This window comes from Papio anubis, chromosome 10, assembly GCF_008728515.1.
Source record: "Papio anubis isolate 15944 chromosome 10, Panubis1.0, whole genome shotgun sequence".
Taxonomy (NCBI): domain Eukaryota; kingdom Metazoa; phylum Chordata; class Mammalia; order Primates; family Cercopithecidae; genus Papio; species Papio anubis.
This window is the reverse complement of record NC_044985.1, coordinates 38,819,375-38,843,355: the sequence shown is the minus strand read 5'-3', so window position 1 is coordinate 38,843,355 and position 23,981 is coordinate 38,819,375. Positions and strand designations below refer to the sequence as shown.

Below are 23,981 nucleotides of genomic sequence, written 5' to 3'. Positions count from 1 at the left end.
AGAATGCTTGTGATTTTTTGCACATTAATTTTGTATCCTGAGACTTTGCTGAAGTTGCTTATCAGCTTAAGGAGATTTGGGCTGAGACAATGGGGTTTTCTAAATATACAATCATGTCATCTGCAAACAGGGACAATTTGACTCTTCTTTCCTAACTGAATAATTCCTTGATTTGTTTCCTCTTGCCTAATTGCCGCCAGAACTTCCAACACTATGCTGGAGCCAGGAGTGGTGAGAGAGGGGCATCCCTTGAAGCCCGTGCCAGTTTTCAAAGGAATTTTTCCAGTTTTTGCCCATTCAGTATGATATTGGCTGTGGGTTTGCCATAAATAGCTCTTATTATTTTATGGGTACGCTCCATCAATACCCAATTTATTGAGCTGCTTAGCATGAAGGGCTGTTGAATTTGTCAAAAGCCTTTTCTGCATCTATTGAGATAATCATGTGGTTCTTGTCTTGGTTCCTGTTTATATGCTGGATTATGTTTATTGATTTGCTTAATGTTAACCAGCCTTGCATCCTGTGGGATGAAGCCCACTTGATCATGGTGGATAAGCTTTTTGATGTGTTGTTGAATCCGGGTTTGCCAGTATTTTATTTGAGGATTTTTGGTATTACAATTCACTGTGGGATATTGGTCTAAAATTCTTTTTGCTAGGCTCCTGCCAGGCTTTGTATCAGGGATGATGTTGGCCCTTACAAAATGAAGTTATTAGAGGATTCTCTTTTCTATTGATTTCGAATGTTTCAGGTCAGAGCAGCCTAACCCTCCTTATACCTCTGGTAGAATTCAGCCAGAATCCATCTGTCCTGGACTTTGGTTGGTAGGCTATTAATTATTGCCTCAATTTCGTGGTTTCACAATTGGTCTTATTCAGGGATTCAAACTTCTTCCTGGTTTAGTTCCATATGTGGCAACCAGAAATTATCCATTTCTTCTAGCTTCCAGTTTATTCAAGCAGAGAGGTGTTTATGGCTCTGGATGGTAGTTTGTATTTCTGTGGGCCTGTAGATATCCCCTTTATCATTTTTAATTGCCTACTCTGATTCTTCTCTCTTTTTCTTTCATTAGTCTTGCTAGTGGTCTGTCAATTTTGTTGATCTTTTTCAAAACCAACTCCTGGATTCATTGATTTTTGAGGGCTCTTTTTGTGTCTCTATCTCCTTCAGTTCTGTCTATCCTTAGCTATTTCTTGCCTTCTGCTAGCTTTGGAATGTGTTTGCTCTTTTGCTTCTCTAGTTCTTTTAATTGGCGAATGTTAGATGTCACTTTTGATCTCTTCCTACTTTCTCTTGTGGGCATTTAGTGCTATAAATTTCCCCACACTGCTTTAAATGTGTCCCAGAGATTCTGGTATGCTGTATCTTTGTTCTCCATTGGTTTCAAAACATCTTTATTTCTGCCTTCATTTCATATGTACCCAATAGCCGCCTGTATGGTATTGTTCAGTTTCCATGTGGTTGAGCCGGGTTTTGATTTCGAGTTTCTTAGTCCGAGTTCTAGCTCTGATTGCACTGTGGTCTGAGAGACAGTCGGGCACTTCACCTTGTACATTTGCTGAGGAGTGCTTACTCCAATTATGGCTTCCACCTCGGGAGGCACGAGTGGTGCTGAGTAGCCATTCGCTGACTTTGTGGTGGAGAGTTCTATAGATGTTCATTGAACTGCTTGCTGCAGAGATATTCACCCTGGATATCCTTGTTAACTTTCTTGTCTCGTTGATCTGTTCACGTTGACAGTGTGGAGGTGGAAGTCTCCCATTATTATTGTATGGGAGTCTAAGCCCCTTTGTAAGTCTCTAAGGACTTGCTTTTATGAATCTGGGTGCTCCTGTATTGGGTGCATATATATTTAGGATAGTTAGCTCTTCCTGTTGAATTGATCCTTACCATTATGTAATGGCTTCTTTTGTCTCTCTTTTGATCTTTGATGTTTAAAAGTCTGTTTTATCATGAGCACTCAGTATTGCAACCCCTGCTTTTTGTTCTCCATTTGCTTGGTAAATCTTCCTCCATCCCTTTTATTTTGAGCCTATACATGTTCCCTAAGGTAGGAGATGGGTCTCCTGAATACAGCAGACTGATGGGCCCCATTCCTTTATCTCAGTTTTGCCAGTTCGTGCGTCTTTTCATTGAGCATTTAGTCCATTTACATTTTGCTGGGATTGTTATGTGAACTTGATCCTGCCATTATGGTATTAACTGGTTATTTTGCTCAAGAAGTTGATGCAGTTTCCTTCCTAGCCCTCGATGGTCTTTACATTTTGGCATGTTTTGCAAAAGTAGCTGGTACCGGTTGTTCCTTTCCATGTTGAGTAGCCTTCAGGGTCTCTTGTGGGCAGGCCTAGTGGTGACAAAATCTCAGCATTTGCTTATCTGTAAAGGATTTTATTTCTCCTTCACTCATGAAACTTAGTTTGGCTTGATATGAAATTCTGGGTTTAAAATTCTTTTCTTTTTAAGAATGTTGAATATCGGCCCCACTCTCTCTTCTGGTTTAGAGTTTCTGCTCGCCGAGATCTGCTGTGAGTCTGATGGCTTCCCCTTTGTGGGTAACCCCGACCTTTCTCTCTGGCTGCCCTTAAGATTTTCTCCTTCATTTCAACTTCGTAATCTTGGCAATTATGTGTCTTGAGTTGCTCTTCTCGAGGAGTATCTTTTGTATGCCTCTCTGTATTTCCTGGATTTGAATGTTGGCTCCGCCCTACTAGGGTTGGGGAAGTTCTCCTGATGATATCCTGAAGAGTGTTTTCCAACTTGGTTCCATTTTCTCAATTTTCAGGCACCCCAATCGACGTAGATTTGTCTTTACATAATCCCATACTTCCCTTGCAGGCTTTGTTCATTTTTTTCTTTTTTTCTTTTGCTTTCTTCTCGCCGCTTCATTTCATTCATTTGATCCTCAATCGCTGATACCTTTCTTCCAGTTGATCGTGAAGTCGGTTACTGAAGCTGCATTTGTCACGATTTTCGTCATTGTTTCATCTCTTTCATTCTGCTTATGACCTTTCTCTGTGCATTAATTAGTCTAGTCACACCTTTCCATCACTTTTTTTTCAAGATTTTAGTTTCTTTATACTGGGTAATGCAATTCTCCTTTAGCTCTGAGAAATTTGATGGACTGAAGCCTTCTTTCTCTCATCTCACAAGCCATTCTCCGGGCCCAGCTGCATCCGCTGGGCGCGATGAGCTGGCGCCCTTGCCAGGAGATGTGCTCTATTTTTTGAATTTCCAGCATTTCTGCCTCCTGCTTTTTCCCCCATCTTTGTGGTTTTATCTTGCCTCTGGTCTTTGATGATTGTGATGTACTCATGGGTTTTAGTGTAGGTGTCCTTCCTGTTTGATAGTTTTCCTCTAACAGTCAGGACCCTCAGCTGTAGGTCTGTTGGAGATTGCTTGAGGTCTCACTCCAGACCCTGTTTGGGCACGCAAGTAGTGCCGCAAGATAGAATATTTCTGAACAGCCAGTGTACCTGTCTGATTCTTGCTTGGAAGCTTCCTCTCTGTGGGTGTACTCCACCCTGTGAGGTGTGGGGTGTCAGACTGCCCCTAGTGGGGAGCCCCCAGTTAGGGGCTACCTAGGGGTCAGGGACCCACTTTGTTATGCAAATTGTCCTCCTCAGATCTCAACCTCCTGCTGGGAGATCCACTGCTCTCTCAAAGCTGTCAGACAGAGTCGCTAGCGCCTGCAGAGGCCTGCTTTTTGTTGTTGTTGTTGTTGTTGTGTAGCTGTGCTCCCTGTCCCCAGAGGTGGAGTCTACAGAGACAGGCAGGTTTCCCTTGAGCTGCTGTGAGCTCCACCCAGCTGGCTTCCCAGCAGCTTTGTTTACCCACTTAAGCCCTAAAGCAATGGCGAAGCCCTCCCCCAGCCTTGCTGCTGCCTTGCTGCAGATCACAGACTGCTGTGTTAGCAATGAGGGAGGCCTGCGGCATGGGACCCTCCCCGCCAGGTGTGGGATATGACTCTGGTGTGCCTGTTTGCTTAAAGCGCACATTGGGGTGGGAGCACCATTTTCCAGGTGTTGTGTGTCTCAGTTCCCCTGGCTAGGAAAAGGGATTCCCTTCCCTTGGCGCTCCCAGTGAGAGGCGATGCCTCGGGCCTGCTTCCGTGCCTCGCTGATCGGGTTGCAGCAGCTGACCAGCACCGATCGGCCCTGCACTCCCCAGTGAGATGAACCCAGCACCTCAGTTGGAAAAATGCAGAAATCACCGGGTCTTCTGTGTGTCGCTGGCGCTGGGAGTTGGAGACTGGAGCTAAATCTTATTCAAGCATCTTGCTCACAAAGTTCGAGTTGTTACATTAAAGACAAAATAACAAAAGAAAATTTGTCACAATCTAGTCCATGTTTATTTGTTAAATAAATTACTGTGGCCTCACAATATGGTTACTGAATTTTGTATTTTATTCCTAAAAATTAATCGATCTAAGATGACTAAATCTTAATTAAATAAAATTTGTTTTCCCATTGCTACAGGCAAATTGCCTACTAATCTTAATGAACAAGGTATTCATAACCAGATATAATGTTCTCTAGTATATGGTATAATCCTAAATTTGTTTAAATATATTTGTTTATTTTTAAGTATAGGATAATAGAATGGGAGAGAGAGAGAGATAAACACAAGCTATATTCTATATCTTGGATAATGTTTCACTCATATGTTTAAAGGAAATTTATACAAATAGTTTCAGTTGAAATGTCTGAATTACTGGTAACATTAGTACTGATTTTTATGTTAAGCTCTTATGTATTTTCCAAATACCCAATATCTTATTTATATTGCTCTCATACTCAGAGAAGAACAATTATTATAAGACAATACAAAACCATATAATGATTAATAAAGGTACAAAGGAAAATAATTTATCTTCAAAAGATATATATGTATTTACCATAATTATCTTCATTTAACCCAAAATAGCATCTTCTCTCTGTCTCCCTATCCAATCTCTCTCTCTTTCTCTCTCTAGCAACTTCAAGTTAGAAAGAGTGACATGCAGTGATTTAAAGTTTACATAATGACCATAACTACAGTTTGACAGTTTGGAGAATGTATTAAATAGAGACACAGAAACTCATAAGAGAATGTAACAAGAATCCAAGTAAGAAATGATAGTGGCCTGATTTTGAAAATTATTAGTAGAGAGGGTTAGATGTACCATAGATGGTTTTAGGAGTTATTTAGAAGAAATTATAGATAGAAAATTATGAATATGCAGTTTCAGAGTGTAAAGAAGAAAGAAAATATGTTGCTATAGTTTCATACTTAGGAACAAAGAGAAAATGATACAATTTACTGAGCTAGAAAACATTGGTCAAAGTTGGAAAGTAAGGTCATCTTTGAAAATTTAACTATGAAGTTTCTACAGTTGAAATAGGACAAATATTCAGGATAAATTTAGATGTACAGGTTTTAATTAAAAGTCATTAACATATGATATATTTTAATTATCCTAGGTAGTAGACAGAATGAAACTGACGAAATATGTAGAGTGATCCGAAAATAAGAGTCAGAAACAGACTCTGTAAAAGCAAAATATTTAATAAATAGAAAGACTTAAAGGGTATCAAGGTGGTTAATGTTACAATAAACAGAAGTAGCCAACTTCCCTTTTTCCATAGTAAATTTGTAAAGTATTTCCATTTCAATGCTAGAGCAAATTGACATTAATGCAAGTACTGAGATATGAAGATTGGCTCAATAACAATGATATGAGCTGAATTGCATTCCTCCTCCAAATTTAAATGTGGAAGCTGTAATTCCCTGTATGACTATATTTGGAGATAGGGCCTTTAAAGAGGTAATCATGGTTAAATAGATCATAAGGGTGACCTCATAGTGCTAAATGAGGTCATAAGGGCTCTAATCTGATATAGCTAGAATCAGATATGACATCCCTTATGAGAAAAAGAGACACTACAGATCTCTGTCATTCTGCACGTGCACAGAGAAAAGGGCATTTAAGGACACAGTCAGAAGGTGGCCATCTAAAAGCCAGGAAGAGAGGCTTTATGGGAAACCAACACTAATAGCACCCTGATCTTGTACTCACAGAGTCAAAAACCATGAGAAAATAAATTTCTGTTGTTTAAGACATCCAGACTCTGGTATTTTGTTATGATTGACCTAGCAGACAAGATTTTGGTACTAAGAGGTAGGGTACTGCTGTAACAAACACTGAAAAATGTGACAGTAGCTTTGGAACTAGGCGATGGTTGGAGGAGGAAGAGTTTTGAAGTGCATGCTGAAAAAGCTTGGATTGCCTTGAAGGGATTCTTGGTAGAAATATGAATACTAAAGGTGATTCTGGTGAGTTCTCAGACAAAAATGAGGTACCTATTATTGAAAAGTGGAGGAAAGGTGTCTTAGTTTATTTTCTGTGCAATAACAGAATACCACAAACTGAGTAATTTATAAAGAAAAGAAATACATTTCTTGCAGTTCTGAAGGCTGGAAAGCCCAGGTGCATGGCAGTAGCATATCATGAGGGCTTTCTTGCTGTGTTATTTTGTGGTGAAAGAACAGAAAGGCAAGTGGAGCATGTGAAAAAGACCTCAAGAGCAAGTTGTTTGCTTTCATAACAACCTGCTTTCTTGAGAACCAATTTGCTCTTGTGAGAACTAATTCACCCCTGCAAAAACTAACTCACTCCTACAATAATGACATTAATAAATCAATCAGGGCTCTACCTTCAATGACTCAGTCACCTTTTAAAGGCCCCACCTATTAATGCTGCTACACTGGCTGTTAAATTTCCAACACGTGAACTTTTGTGAAATTTCCAACACATGAACTTTAGGGGGATACATTCAAATCATAATCAAAGGTGATTCTTAATATAAAGTGGTAACAAACTTAGCTGAAGTATGATCTAGTGCTTTTTGGAAAGTATATTTGCAAATAAAGACATTGGGTATTTAGCTAACTAGATTTCTAAGATTCTAAGTGTTGAAGAATGAGCCTGGCTTCTTCTTATAGCTGATGATAAAATGTGAGAGCACGGAGATAAATTGAATTAATTGACCAAAAAGAATATTGGGATTTAAAAAATACCATTTATCCTAATTGCAAAAAAAAAAAAAAAAAAGAGGGAGAGACAGAAAGCCTGTTCTAGAGAGAATACCAGACAATTACTTCATAAAGAGATCACACATCTAGTTAATCAGCCACCTCAGCAGAAACCAGCAATACAGAGAGGAGTATGCAAACAGGAACCCTGCCAGTCTGAACCAGAGTGAACAGAGATTGGATAAAATAAATATAAGTTTTCTAACTTCTGGGATTCTACAGGACAAGATGATACAGCTTTATGACTGTGAATTTGCTTCTGCCTTCAAGAAACGGGAGGAGTTACTCTAAAGATGGCTCAGAAATAATCAGGGCAGACACTCCCCACAACAGGGCCAGAAGACAAGGTTATTTCCTTCTTGTTTTCAGAGGGTAGGGCCATCTCTTTTGTTTCAATGGGTCAGGCTGTCTTTGCTCAGAGCCTCAGAGATGGGTGTCTCTGCATAAAGCCGTGGGGATGAGGCCACCACAAAGAGCCAAGGGGGTGGAGCCACCATCCTGAGCTGACAAGCAGGGCCACCACCTAAGGAAATAGGCATGATACTACCTCTCTAGGGCACCAAGAAGGCAGAACAAATAGCCAAATAATATTATTCTCAAACTTTAAGACCTAATGGAACACTCTGCTAGGTGTTGCGCTTGCTTGGAACCCATTACCCTTTTCTTTCCTATGGTATCTCTTTTTCGAAATTTGGATGTCTGTCTTATACTTATCCCACCATTGTGTTTTAGAAGCACTTAACTTGTTTGGGTTTTGCAGTTTCACATCTGGAGAGGAATTTTGTCTCAGCATGAATCTCACCTAAGTCTGATTTAGATGATATTCATTTTAAAAAATTTTCTTGATTAACTTCTGATCATTTTTAACTTTTAATTCATGTGAGTACATAGCAAGTGCATATGTTTATGGCATGCATGAGCATTTTGATACAGGCATGCAATGCATAATAATCATATCAGGGTAAATGGGGTATTCATAACCTCAAGCATTTATCTTTTGTGTTACATTCTAATTATACTGTTTTAGTTATTTTAAAATGTACAATTAAATTTTTACTGACTATAGCCACCCTGTTGTGCTATCAAATACTAGGTCTTATTCGTCTTATCTATTTTTTGTACCTATTGACCATTCCCACATTTCACACACCCACTCAATACTTTTCCATCTTCTCTCCATCTCCATGAGTTCAATTGTTTTGCTATTTAGATCTCACAAATAAGTGGGAACATGCAATGTTTGTCTTTCTGTTCCTAGCTTATTTCACTTAACATGATGATCTCCAGTTCAATCCATGTTGTTGTAAATGACAAGATACTGTTTTTATGGCTGAATAGTACTCCTTTATGTATAAGTATCACATTTTCTTTATCTATCCATCTGTTGATGGGCATAGGTTGCTTCCAAATCTTGGCTATTGTGAACATAGGTGTGACAAGCATGCTTACTATTTGTATGTCTTCTTGGGAGATAAGTCTGTTCAAATATTTTGCCCATTTTTAATCGGATTATTAGATTATTGTATTATTTCTTATTCCAACAATTCCAGAGTTGTTTGAACTCTTCATATATTCTGGTTATTAGTCTTTTATCAGATGGATGGTTTGCAAACATTTTATTCCATTCTGTGGATTGTCTCTTGAGTTTGCTGATTGTTTCCTTTGTTGTTCACAAGCTTTTTAACTTGATGGGATCCTATTTGTCCATTTTTGCTTGGTTGCCTGTGTTTGTGGGGTATTACTGAAGAAACATTGCCCAGACCAGTGTCCTGAAGATTTTCCAATGTAGTAGTTTCATAGTTTATAGTAACTTCATACTTTGAGGCCTTAGATTTAAATCTGTAATCCATTGTGATTTGATTTTTGTATTACACAAGAGAGAGGAGACAAGTTTTATTCTTCTGCATATGGATATCCAGTTTCCCCAACACCATTTATTGAGGAGACAATCTTTTCCCCAATGTGTGTTCTTGACATTTTTGTTAAAAATGAACTCACTGTAGGTTTGTGGATTTGTTTCTGTGTTCTCTATTCTGTTTCATTGGTCTATGTGTCTGGTTTTATGCCCCTACCATGATGTTTTAGTTATTTTAGCTCTGTAGTACATTCTGAAATTAGGTAATGTGATTCCTTCAGTTTTTGTTGTTGTTGTTGTTGTTGTTTAGGATAGCTTTGGCTATTCTGGGAATTTTGTAGTTCCTCAAATTTTTGGATTGTTTCTTCTATTTCTGTAAAGAATGCCATTAGTATTTTGACAGCAATTGCACTAAATCAGTATATTACTTTGCATTGAATATGTATGAATATTTAACAATATTGATTCTTTTCATCCGTGAACATGAATTATCTTTCCATTTTTTGGTGTCCTCTTCCATTTATTTCATCAGTGTTTTGTAGTTTTTATTGTAGAGATCTTTCACTTCTTCACTTAAGTTTATTCCTAGGTTTTTAATATTATTTGTGGCTATTGTAAGTGGGATTACTTTTTATTTATTTTTCAGAATGTTCATTGTTAGCATACAGAAATGCTACTGATTTTTGTATGTTCATTTTGTTTCATGCAACTCTACTGAATTTGGTCATCAATTCTAACAGATTTTTGTGGAGTCTTTAGGTTTTTCCAAATATAAGATTGTACCATCTATAAAAAAGCATAATTTGACTTCTTCCTTTAATTTTGGATGCCCTTTATTTTTTCTGATTTTGTAATTTTGTCTGATTGCTCTAGCTAGGACTTCCAGTACTACATTGAATATCAGTGGTGAAAGTGGGCATCATTGTGTTTCACATCTTAGAGGAAAGGCTTTCAGATTTTCTCCATTTAGTATGATACTAACTGTGAGTCTAACATTTAGGTCTTTTATTATTTTGAGGTTTGTTCCTTCTATACCTAGTTTTTTAAGAAGATTTTTATCATGAAGCGAATTTTATCAAATGCATTTTCAGCATTAGTTGAACTTATTATATGAATTTTTCCTTCATTCTGTTGATATGATGTATCACATCCATTGATTTGCATATGTTGACACATCCTTGTATCCCTGAGATAAATCTCAATTGGCCTTGATGAATTAGCTTTCTAATTTATTGTTCTATTTAGTTTGCTGGTATCTTATTGAGGATTTTTGCATCAATATTCAGTTGATACATTGACCTGTAATTTTTTTTTTTTATGTGTCTTTGTCTTGTTTTGATGTCAGGTTAATACTGGTCTTGTAGAATTAATTTAAAAGTCTTTTCTCCTCCTCTATTTTTCAAAGTAGTATGAGTAGAATTGATATTAGTTCTTTCTCTTTTTCTTTTGTTGTTATTTTAAAAGGCACGTTTTTGTTTTCTTTTAGTTTCTTTTTTTTTTTTTTTTTTTTACTTTTAAATTCAGGGGTACATGTGCAGGTTTGTTACATAAGTAAATTAGGTGTCAAGCAGCGGTTGGAGTACAGATTATTTCACCATGTAGGTAATAAGCATAGTATCTGATAGGCAATTTTTTGATCCTCACCCTTCTCCCTCCCTCCACCCTAAAGTAGGTCCCAGTATCTGTTGTTCCCTTCTCTGTGTCCATAGGTACTCAATTTTTAGCTCCCACTTATAAGTAGGAATATGTGTTATTTGGTTTTCTGTTCCTGTGTTAGTTCATTTAGGATAATGTCCTCTAGCTCCATCCATGTTGCTTCAAAGAACATGACCTTATTTTTATGGCTGCATAGTATTCCATGGGTTATATGTTCCACACTTTCTATATCCAGTCTACCATGGATGGGCATAGAAGTTACCCAGACCCTGTGTTCGTACAGAGGTGCTGCCTGGGAGCCAGGGATCAGAGTAAAACTTAGAGATTTATTGATGTTCTATTCTACCATGGCTAAGGTGACACTCAAACGACAATACAAAATCCTTCTCACTCTTTCCTTCTCTTTTCCCAAGCAGAGCGGCCTCTCCTTGTAGCCACCACCACCACCAACCAACAGGAGTTCTGGCAGGCCATTGCCAATGTTCACTTAAAGCCCAAAGGCTCTTCAGTTTTTCTCATACAGAAGGAGTCTCTTCCTATAGCCACCATAGCTGGGAATGTGCTGAGTCACACCTGAAGCCAGTATGTCTCAGAGCCCAAGGCCCCCAGCACACTACCTGGGTATTACCACTGGTCATTTGGTGCCCATGGACTCTTTAGTCAGCAGTTAATGAATCCTGCCAGGACCAGGCACTTCCCTTCAAGGAAGCAGATTCCCTTTTGGCCCAACTGTGTCTAGAAATGTGGTCTGTGAGGTAGGACCTGAAATGGACCTCATGACTTTGCCCAGTGCCCTATCCTCCTGTGGCTAAGCTGGTATCCAAGATGCAGGACAAAGTCCTCTTTACTCTTCACTCTCCTCTCCCTAAGCAGAAAGATGGAGTCCCTTTTGTTGTTGTGAGCTGTGCTGCCTGGGATTGCATTAGGGGTGGTCTAAGCACTCCCTTAGCTGCCTCAGCTTATATCTCCCAAGGTCACATGCTGCCCAGTCCTCTGGCTCTGAGCCAAGCCCAGCATGAGCAATTGCCTAGGAATTTCAGTTCTCATGTCTTAGACTGCCTTTCAAGTTTACCTGGGGCCCCAGAGCACTTTGGCCTATGGTGATTAAATCATGCTGAGTAACTGAAGTTCTGACCACTGGGATGGGATATTCCCCTCTGACTAGGTCTGGTCCAAGTGCTCCCTCCATGCATGCATCCTGCTGACCCTAGTACAACTCTGCTGTCCACTGGGACAGGGTGAATTCAATGTGACTTCCCACAGTTGCTATGCACTTTGTCCTGCAAGGGCATAGGCTGTCTCTCAGTGCCTCACAGCCACTGCCCAAGGACAATGAAGGGATGGAATTGGTAATTTTATACTGTCTATTCTGTCCTCCTTAATGCTTCTTTCAGTGATATGAAGTTAAAACCAGATACTGTGATTTTGGTTTTTGTGATGGTGCTTATCTGTGTGCAGATAGTTGTTAAAATTTGGTGCCCCTGCAGGGCAGATGAATAGTGTAGGCTTCTATTTCACAACCTTGCTCTATTCTCTAGATGATATTTAGATGAGACTTTGAACTTTAGAATTTAGAGATGATGCTAAAAATGAGTTAAGATTGTGGCGGCTGTTGAGTTGTGATGAATGTATGTTGTGTGCACAAATGACATTACTTTTGGGTAACTGGAAAGCAGAATGATATGGACTGAATTGGGTCCCCCTCCCTCAAAATAGTATGTTAAAGCCTTAAACTTCAAAGTAACTACTTTGAGATAAGTTTTTTAAGGAGGTAATTAAGGGAAAATGAAGTTATAACAGTGTGATCCTAAAGCAATATTGATATTCTTATAAGAAGAAGACACACAGGAGTCCTGTTTATCTCCACAAGTACACAGAGGAAAGGTCATGTAAGGACACAGTGAGGCATCTGTACATAAGTCAAGAAGAGAGGTCTCACCATAAACCAACACTGATGACACCTTGATTTTGGATGTATAGCCTCCACAACTGTAAGAAAATTTATTTCTGGCCAGGCACGGTGGCTCACACCTATAATCCCAGCACTTTGGGAGGCTGAGGTGGGTGGATCATGAGGTCAGGAGATCGAGACCATCCTGGCTAACATGGTGAACCATGTCTCTACTAAAAATACAAAAAGAAAAAAAACATTAGCTGGGTATGGTGGCGGGTGTCTGTAGTCCCAGCTACTCGGGAGGCTGAGGCAGGAGAATGGTGTGAACCCCAGAGGCAGAGGTTGCAGTGAGCCAAGATCGCGCCACTGCACTCCAGCCTAGGCGACTGAGCAAGACTCTATCTCTAAAAGAAAAAAAAAAAAAAGAAAATTTATTTCTGTTCTTTAAGCCACTTAGACTACTGTATTTTATCATGGCAGTCCTAGTAAACTAATACAATCAATAAGCAGGTTGATAAAGTTGTTAAAAGTATAGTATGAGTTTCTTTCCTTTTGATGTAAAATGTTTCTACTTTCTATTCAATGCCCCTCAATATCTTCTTACTCCCAGTGCAGCTATGTCAAACATTCTTTGCAGCTATATAATTCTCTGCACTTTCTCACTCCTTTTGTCAATAATTCCTAAAGTCTGAAACACAAAATTTATAGTTTGTGCAAGTACAAGTGAATTAAACCAGGCAATTTATTGCAGTGATTTTTAATCAACTTTTAAAAAGCATAAACTGCATACAATAAAACAAGCCCATTTAAAGTGTACGTTTCAATGATTTTCACAAATGTGTAATACTCATGAGATCATCATCACAATCAAGATATATTAATATAGAACAGATCCACTGCCTTTCTGGGTTTACTCATATGCCTTTGAATTTTAACAACAAACACCAGTACAGGCAAACAATAAGCTTCTTTCAGTCACTGTAGTGTAGATTGCCTTTTTCTAGAATTGTATACATTAATGTAAACAACATCCCTTGGTCTTATTTTTCTGGTATTTACTCAGAATAATTTCCTTTAATAACTATCCACTGATTGCTATTTTGCATTTTTGCAAAGTTTTTATTGTATGAATATTCTGTAATTTGCTTATCTATTTATCTACTATATGCATTGGTTTTGTCTAAAGTTTGGAGTTGCTATAATAAATACAGCTGCTATGAAATTCATGTGCAAGTCTTAATGAGGACTGCATTTCTCTCCTGAACAAGAATAAAACAAACAAACTAAAAAAAGAAACAACACAAATATATTGGGGAGAGGTACTATATCTCTTGGAGCTCACACAATACTGGGAGAAATTAAAGTTCTGTAGAACCAGAGTAGAGAAATTAACTAAAAAGGCCAAATATGAAGAGTAGAGTTATGGAGGCTTTGAGTATTGTCAATCTCCACAGGCCATGTCATCGTTTAAAAACAGGCCTCTAAAGGCTCAAGTTCATTCATGAGTAACATAGGTGCCCTGCCAAAACAAACTTCGTTCTGTCGCCCAGGCTGGAGTGCAGTGGTGCCATCTCTTCTCACTGCAAGCTCCGCCTCCCAGGTTCACACCATTCCTTGACTTAGCCTCCCAAGTAGCTGGGACTACAGGCGCCCGCCACCATGACTGGCTAATATTTTTGTATTTTTAGTAGAGAAGGAGTTTCACCATGTTAGCCAGGATGGTTTCGATCTCCTGACCTCGTGATCCGCCCGTCTTGGCCTCCCAAAGTGCTGGGATTATAGGCATGAGCCACTGCGCCCAGCCAGCAAAATTTAACACTCTTTAAATAATACAACAAAATTCTGAGATTTACACCCACAGTGTAAATCTTCATGTTCTGGATGTATTGAAATTCTCTATATTCTGTATGTATTGAATAATTACTAGCCACGTGAAAAAATCAGGAAAGTGTGACTCAGAACTCATAATCAGTCAAATAAACAAATACCCTATAATGATGGAGATTATTAAATTATAAGGCAAAGGTGTGGCAATAGCTATTATAGATAGGTCAAATAATTAATAAGAACATGAATATACAGATAAGTGAAAGAAACTATTAAAAAATGAATAGAATTTCAGGATTTGAGACTACATACCTAAAATGAAGTTTCACTGAATATATTTAAAGATTACATACAGAAGAATAGGTCAGTAAACTTAAAGACAGGAAAATATAATTTATCAAAATTGACATACAGTGAAAACAAGAGAAAAACAAACAACAGCAACAATGACAAAAACAGAGTTGTAATGACCTAGCTGTTGATACCAAGGAGTCTGACATGTCTGTAATTGTACTCTCAGAAAGGGAAGAAGCAACAGAAGTACAAGAAATAATGACCCCACATTTCCAAAATTTGAACAGAAGTTTAAGCTCAGACTCTATGTGATCAATCAGCACAAAGAAATCAATATCAGCATAACAAAATCAAATTTACGAAAACAATGATAAAGAGAAAACCTTCGAAACAGCCAGAGGAAAAAATATGTACAGAAAACAATGATAAAAATGCCCATGAGATTCTCATCAGAAACAACAGAAGCCAACATAACGTGGAACAACATCTTGAAAATGGTGAAAACAACTTTTAATCCAGAATCTATATTCAGCAAAAATATATTTCAAAAATAAATGCAAAATTACAACAAAGAAGCAATTAACTGATGTTTCTGGGCGTGATGAGTGTTTATGTCAGAATAGTTTAATGAAGATAAACACATTGGACCATACTCTAGGGGGCTTATTAATCATAGTAAAGTAGGCTTGTTTAGTGAAATAAAACTGCAAGTCCAAGGATGTGACTTCTTGCTCATTACATTCACTAGCAACCTTGGCTAAATTACTATATATCTAAGCTAAATATTCATGTTCAGTAAGTTAAGCCTAAACAAACTTTTCCAAAACAATATCTTAAGAAAGACTAGTTCCATGATATGATTAATATAAACAGGATTTCATAATGAAATAATGCTTACAATGCTGATTATAAATATTAATGCATCAAGGCCTCTGAGAACTCCTAAAATAAAGATATTTGTTAGCACAATTTAACCTAAAAATATTGGGGTAGTAATATATTATTTCCAGGTAAACATTTAGTATCAGTTTTTATTTCTTTAAGGAAATATTTATACTTACATTTCAAGTTTCAAATTTAATACTTGAAGAAGCTCAATATACTATTATATCCCAAATGGCATAATGGCTTCCAAATTTATAATAATTATTATTCTACGGGCCTCAACCAATTTATTTGTTGTCTTTATATATATGAACTATATCAAATAATACACAGGAATGCATACTTTTAAAATCAAATACAGATGTTGTGTCTATGAAAAATTAGATATATGGGGAGCACTATAAGGTAATATATTAGTTTAATAGTATCTGTTTTTTATTGTTACTGTAGCAAATTACCCAAAACTTACTGGTTTAAAACAATACAGCTTTATTATCTTTCTAGATGTCTGAACTAGTTCTCACTGGGCTAAAATCCTAATGTTGGGAGAGCTGCATTCCTTTCTGTGAGTTCTAGGGAAGAATTCATTTTCTTGTTTTTTTCCTACCTTCTCAGCATCTTCAAAGCCAGCTGTGTAAAATCATAAATTTTTTCTCTCTATGATACTCCTGCACTTCTCTTTTTCTTTTTGAAGGAACCTTTTGAACACTAGACACTGGAGCCTATTGGAGGGTGGAGGGTAGGGGAAGAAGGTGAGGATTAAAAACTACCTGTCTATCAGATATTATGCTGATTACCTGGGTGACAAAATTATCTGCACACCAAATCCTCACAACATGCAATTTACCCATGTAACAAATCTGCAAATGTACCTAAACCTAAAATAAACATTGGAAAGAAAAAAATAAAGACCTTTTTGATTATATTGGTCATCTGCATAATCCAAGATAATCTCTTTATCTCAAAATCCTTAATTTATTTACATCAGCGAATTGTCCTTTGCCAGGCAAGGTAACATATTCAGTTCCCTAAGCATTAGGACTGAATATCTTTGGTGGGGTGATTTTCTGACTATCACATTAACTAATAGTAATTTAGTATTTACTAATGCCAGGCACTGTTCAGGCATCTTCTCTCCTGCAAAGTGATCATCAGTGACACGTCTGTGAACAAGAAACACACTTCTGCCTTTGTAGAGCTTACATTCGAGCAAAAGGAGACAGATGATGACCAGGAATTGTAATACATGTTTTATATTGTTTTAAAAAGAGATAAGTGCTACTGAGAAAAAGAACAGAGTAAAGTGAAACATGATTGAGGTGGACAGAACTGGTGATTTATATGTGGTGGTCAAGATAAAGCATGCTGAGAAGGTAACATGTGGCCAATTTTATGCAGACATCTGGAAAATAAAAACCATCTCGGGTATAGAGAATATCTGGTGTGATTGCCCTGAGACAGAGGAGTGGCTGGTCTGCTGTGGTGAGAAAGAACAAAGGGAGTGCTGTGGTCAAACTGCAGTGAGGGAAGCACGGCTGAGGACAGCAGGAGAGCAATAGCAGATGAGGTCAGAGAAGTAAAAGAAAGGGGAAAAACAAAAATATAGGACCTTGTCAGCATTCACAAGGACTTTGACTTGCCTGTGCATGAAACAGAAAGCTTCACAGGATTTTCAGAAATAAGCAAAATGATTTGATTCATTGAAGGATCACCTTCACACATGTTGGGAATGACTGGAGAAGGGGCAAGATTGAATAAGAGATCTGGTTAAGTGACTAGGGCAGTTATCTCGGCAAACTTTTAGTGGTGGTTTAGGGCAAAAGGTACCAGTATACATGATGGCAAGTGACTAAAACTGAGATATTTTGAAGGCAAACCAATTCAATATTTTGAAAGAATGTATGTAGCATGTGAGAACAACAAAGACAACAAAATAGAAATAGGGTGACTCCAGGGATCTGGCCTGAGCAAGTACAATTCCAATCACAGAATTCAGAAGGCTAATTGAAGACCAGGTTTGTGGGGAAAGCGGAAGAGTTGAGTTTAAGCATATTTACTGGAGACATCTTTCTACTACTTGGTGGAGTAGAAAGGACAAATTCTGGATGGAATCAGTTATGAGTGAATGGCAGGAAATAAATTGGAGACAGTAACCATAGACGACTCCCTAGGAGTTTTGCTGCAGGGGGACAAAGGGGAACAAAGAGTTGCTGAGAAAGTGGACCAATAGAATATTCACTTTTTTTGGCTAGAAAAAATAACAATTTTTTTGTAATTAATTGGAAACAGTCTTACTAAGACATGCTGTTAATGATGAAGGACAGACAAGGCAGAATTGCTAGAGTGATGTCCTGAAGTAGGCAAGAGGGGTTGAAATCTGGTACACATATAGAAGTGTTGACTTGTATGGATGAATCACTTATAATAATATTCAGAAAGAGAGAATTTGTGGACTGTTATCTTGTTAGCTGGGCAGATGTGTTTGAATGATTTGTTTTGTCAGTGACATAAAAGCATTGAGTACAGTTTGTCCATTACACATTCAGATGTCTGGCATCATATAGCTCTAACCAGAGTATGCGTATTAAGAACATGAAATGATGCTAATAAAATGACTGTGTCCAGCCATGTGATGTGTAAACCATGTTAATAATTTTGAAGCTCATGTTCCTTGATATAATAAAAAAATCAAACCCCCCCAGTTAATATTTGCCAAAGTAGTACTAACTTAGTAATGCTAATTTAAAAGATCTGTGTTTTTAGCCTCACTCAAATAAAATTGTTTCTGTTGTCTAACAGAGATGTCTCCCATTATTTTGTTACATGCTGTTAAGAATATTTATATGCTCTGGAGGTTAAGAATTTATCATGACTGTTTACCATAAATAATAGAAGCAAAAAAAGAAATTCTGGAGAAATTGGTTAACAGAAAAAAATTAGTAAATATATATTTAAAAATACATTTATCATATATATTTACTATTTATTAATATGCATTACTAAATATATATTTACTATATTATTATATATAATGATAAATACATATTTACTATTTACTATAAATAGTAAATATATATAAATGTATATTTACTAATAGTATATATAATCCTTTAAGTCACCCTATTTCTATTTTGTTGTCTTTGTTGTTCTCATATGCCACATACATTCTTTCAAAAAATTTTATTGGTTTGCCTTCAAAACATCTCAGTTTTAGTCATTTTTCATCATGTATACTGTTACCTCTTGCTCCAAACCGCCACTAAAAGTTTGACTAGATAACTGCCATAGTCGCTCAACTAGATCTCTTACCCAATCTTGCCCACTTGACAGTCATTCTCAACTAATAGTAAATACTATTAGTAAATATATACTTACATATATTTACTGTTTACAGTAAATAGTAAATACTATTAGTATAGTAAATAGTAAATATTTATTATTAAATATAATAATAACTAATAGTAATAAGTAGTAATAATTAGTAATAATAGCAAATATATATTTACTATTTGGATATTAGAAATATCAACACTTTGAAGATAAATTTCAGCAGTTATAGTCTTTAGCAGAGCATTAATTACCTTTAAACATTTTACTTTTCTTAATATCAATTAATTAATTTGGTTGTAGATTCTCACAATATTTTTCAAAAAGGCATTCCCCAAATACCCAATGGCTATTAAAATATTAAGTATTTCAACATGATATTAATTATTTATGTCATACTTTTCATACTAAAGCATTGTTGTTTAAAACATTCTAATGATAGATAACTCCTGTGATGAACTTAAATATTTATCTTTCTTTTTCAAAAAAGTGATACATAATCAATAACTGACATTAGTGATAAAAGGAACATTGAAAGAAATGAAAATAATCTAGAATTTAACTAATTTAACTAACTAATATGATCCATTAGAAGTCCTCTGTCAATTCCAAAAGTCGAGGTACACGAAGAAAATGATTGGGTATGTCTGGCAGACAGCAATAAATATCTAATTGAAGAAAGTGAAGGGCTGAGCAAAGAGTAGGATGATAGAGGTGGAAAATTCTTCCTTTGACAAAACATATATCCACTTTGTACTTTTCTAAAATATAAATGAAATTGAAAAACAAAAGGAAAAATTATTTCAGAGCATGTGTTCTTGAAAGATTAATGCAAATCTAGGCAAACTTCTAGGCCAATTTTGGAGTATATTAAAAAATGATCATGAAAATAAGCGTGTGATGTAATCTGGATTTCCTAGACTTGGAGGTCTTAAGTGAAATAATTTTTATGCTAAGAAGAAAATATAGTCTTATTATGATTAAATATAGTACCACAAATATTTACCTAACATTTGGCATTTGAAATTATGTGTGTACTTTTATATTTGTGTGTCTATGTGTGTGTGTGAGTGTGTGTGAGAGACAGAGAGAGAATGACCCAAAATATTCCAAACTGAAGATTTTCTGACACATTTTACCCTTCAAGTAAATTAATTCTAATTCTATAGAGGAATGTTGAACCTGTTGCCTTGCTGATGTTTCTCAAGTTTGAGAAATTGCATCCTGTCCATGTTGGCTAAAGAGAAACACATTCGAGTAAAGCAGCATACATGGAAACAGTGCATACAGTTAGAAAGTAATCAGAATCTTACTACCTGTTTAACTATTTCAATATTTATTTAAAATTTGAGTTAGTGCTCACACCACTAGACGCAATGTGCTTTCTACTTGTTGATATGGATGATAGCGTTGAACTTACTTTTGAAGTTTCAGATTACCTTTGAAAAGCAACTTCATTTTTCCTTATTCGTTAATCTATTTCTTACACAATTTCTCTCAAATAATCTGTTTATTATATATAATATTTTGTTTATAATATAAAATGTAATTTTAAAGCATGTAGTTCAATGTTCTCAGGCATTTCTCTTTTAAGATGGTGTAAGTATACCACTGATTTCTGCTGCTTCTTTGCCTAAGTTTCCCATGATGAAATCTGTGTTACCCTTAGCATTTACATTATGGGTACTTAGGTCAGGCTGATAAATAAAAGTTTATTAACAAATAAAGTAAAAGACAGAAAGAATTGAATTCTTTGCTCACAAACATGTAAAAAAATTATGATTCAAACTTATATTGGAGATTTTTCTAAAAGCAAGTTTGTATAAACTATGAGTGATTATATTTCAGAGGCAAGTTTTCTGCTCATTGTAGCATCATTTTCTTGAGTAAAGATAAATGAGATCTTGGGAGAAGGTGGTTGGAACAGGAGTATGGTAGAGTGGTTTTAATAGATTCTCATCTTTCCTCATGGAAGTTGTCTGCTTGATAATTAAAGCTTAGTGCATTGCCTTAATCTCATCACAAAAAGATTGTATGTAAATTATATTGTAATGAATTGATATTAGACAACATAGGCTGCATAATTAAGTGTAAGGCTTTAATTAAAACAACATTTCCAAATGGTGTGTGCAGGTACATCATTTATGGATTTTATAAAAAATGCACGCCCTTTCCTTGCTGACTCAGAATCCTTGCTAATGGGACTAATTGTCAAAAAAAATTAACCTGTTTCTAGTATGAGTCAAAAACAAAGTAACATATCAAATTTTAAAAACAACTAGCTAAAATATTTTTGCTTATCAATAAGATTTAAAAGTGTAATAAATTGCTATAGAACAAAATTTAACTTTTTTAATGGCTACACTGTCACTGAGTAGTATTAAACATTGAAATTATGGGTTTACTGATAGATGTGTTATAAAAGGTCAATAAAATGAATGTTTCTGCCTGTGGAATGGAATGGATGATTAGTTTCTTGAATAATAATTTGGCCATAATTGAAGTCTTTTAATATTACCCAAATAAATGAACAATCTCCATCATATTATAATATTGTTTTTTCTGTGCTATATATCTACTGAGTTTATGATGTAACAGCAAGAGAAAATGTGTCAGGAAATAAGTTGATTTTATTTGTAATTTATACACAGCAACTTAAACGTTTTAGTACACAGTTCAATATATACAGTTCTGTAAATATTGAAAAATACAAAAAATACATAGTGTCATGTGACTACCATTACAATCAGGACACAGAACAATGCCCTCACCACAATTAAATTGTCTTATCCTGTCCCTTTGTAGTCAGATCCCCCGCTTTCCCTTATCCCTGGGAAATAATGATCTATTCTTAGTCCCTATACATTTGCATTTTTCCGGAAGTCATGTATATGAAATCCTACAAGATATAACTTTTTTTTTCTGACTTTTTTCACTTAGCATACACCTTTCTAGATGCAGTCATATTTTTGACATTCATCCATTGTTCATTTGATTTTAATTCTGACAGGTATTATATTGTCTAGGTGTGCAAGAATGTTTATTCACTCACCCATTAAAAGTTATTGAGATGTTTTCAAATTTCAGTTATTAATGAGTAGTGTTTACATGTACATTTGTAACTTTTTAAGAGAATTTTTTCTCTCTGATGAAATACTTAGAGCAGGACTGTTAATTCCTATGGTAAGTGTATGTTTAACTTTAATTAAAACTTAACATACATAGAGTGGAAGAAAGAGAAATTAGACCCTGATGACATAACTTGAGCCCTGAATTTTCTAGAGATTGAAGAATAGTTTACTCTTGGGTTTTTCAGATGGATTTTCTGCACTTGCAGGCCAAAATTTCCAAATACATTACCAAATTCTTCTCAGTGCACAGTTCCTATGGTGCCCAATTTAGTGTTTTTCAAACTTGCATGATTATTAAAATCAGCTAGTGTTTATTAAACATGCAGATTTCCAGATGACTATCCTGAAAATTATATTTTATTAAGATTTCTGTTTTTTAAAAATGGTCCTGATATGAATATTATGATCTAGAAGTTCATATCATCTAGAAGTTCTGTTAGTTCAAGCTAACACAATAATAGTACAATATTTACAATATAAAAAAATATTAATATGCTACCATATTCCACTTACTGAATATTATATGATTCACAAAATTGCTTAGCAAACCAGTATACAGCTACAGAATCACGGAGTGCTACAGCTAGAAAAACAGTAGATACAACTTGCTCCAACAGCCCATTCTTTACAGTGAGAAATTTGTAGCTGAGAGAAGTCATACACATAAATCCCACAGGGAGTTAGCAGAACAAATACTACAACATGAACCTCCTGCTAGTTTCAATTTATCTTGCTACCAAGCTCACATGTCTAAATTAGAAAATTATGAGAAAAAATACATAAGTAACAAGATACTGAAAAATCCACCTTTATAAGCCCAAAAGGGCTTATAGCATGTTGTCAATTCTTAGCATACTGTTTATGAATGGGCACTCATTGTTTGATCATTATAACAAAAATGAATACTTTTAAACAGACTCTAAAAGCTTATCCTAACTCATGCTGTGATTTTATAATCATAATCTTTAATACTTACATACCAAGTATCTTATTTATAATATATAATATAATAGAAAATTGAGAGATGTTATTGACGAAAGGATTTTGAGAGTAGATAAGTCATTCATTTTTTGTGTGAAACATTGGCACAATAAATTGTTTGAAAAATCAAGTGATCCCAAAACAATAGTCCCAAACAAGAAACTCAAAGGGTTTTACATACCAACTAAGAGTTTTTCAAATTTATTTCCCAGTGCTCTGAAAAATTTATATGAAGTAGACTAGCTCCAGAGGTTGCTGATTTAAGGGGTTAATTAACATCACTTGATAGATATAAGGTCCAAAACTTCTTCACATTATAAAATGAAGCATTATGAACTGAACATCCTCATTATTCTTTCCTCCCCTTGAGTAGTCAAAATCAAACTGATTGCCTTCTATAGCTCAAATTGTTAAAAAAAAAACTTCCATTAATGTTGCAGAAAGTGATATTTTAAATAATTTGTTGCCATTTCAAAACTCTAATATTATCCTCACTTTAGCAATGCATGTACTGAAATTGGTGTGATACAGAGATTAGCATGGCTCCTGTGCATGGATGATACACAAATTGAAGCATTCCATATTTTTAATCCAGGAAAATGATTCAAGATAAAATGGCCATATTAAGAAAGAATCAAACTGATATGATAGAGCTGAAAAACCCACTACAAGAATTTCAAAACACAATCAGATGTATTAACAGCAGAATAGACCAAGCTGAGAAAAGAATCTTAGAGTGCAAAGGCCAGTTTTTCAAATTAATTTAGTCAGGCAAAAATAATGAAAAAAAGTAAAAAGAATAAACAAACCTCTGAGAAATATGGGATTATGTAAAAAGGGTAAACCTATGACTCGTTGGCATCCCTGATGGAGAAGGAAGGCGTGTAAGCAACTTGAAAAACATATTTGAGGATATTGTCCATGAAATTTTTCCCAACCTTGCTAGAGAGGTTGACATTTGAATTTAGGAAATTCAGAGAACCTCTGCAAGATACAATACAAGATGACCATCCTCAAGACACAGAACCATCAGATTCTCTAAAGTCATTAAAAAGAAAAT

General features: G+C 35.8%; 1 pseudogene; it reads left to right on the top strand.

Annotated features, from left to right (window-relative positions):
* Nucleotides 1–23,412: 23,412 nt before the first annotated feature.
* Nucleotides 23,413–23,509, top strand: LOC116269266 (annotated as a pseudogene).
* The last annotated feature ends 472 nt before the right edge of the window (nt 23,510–23,981 follow it).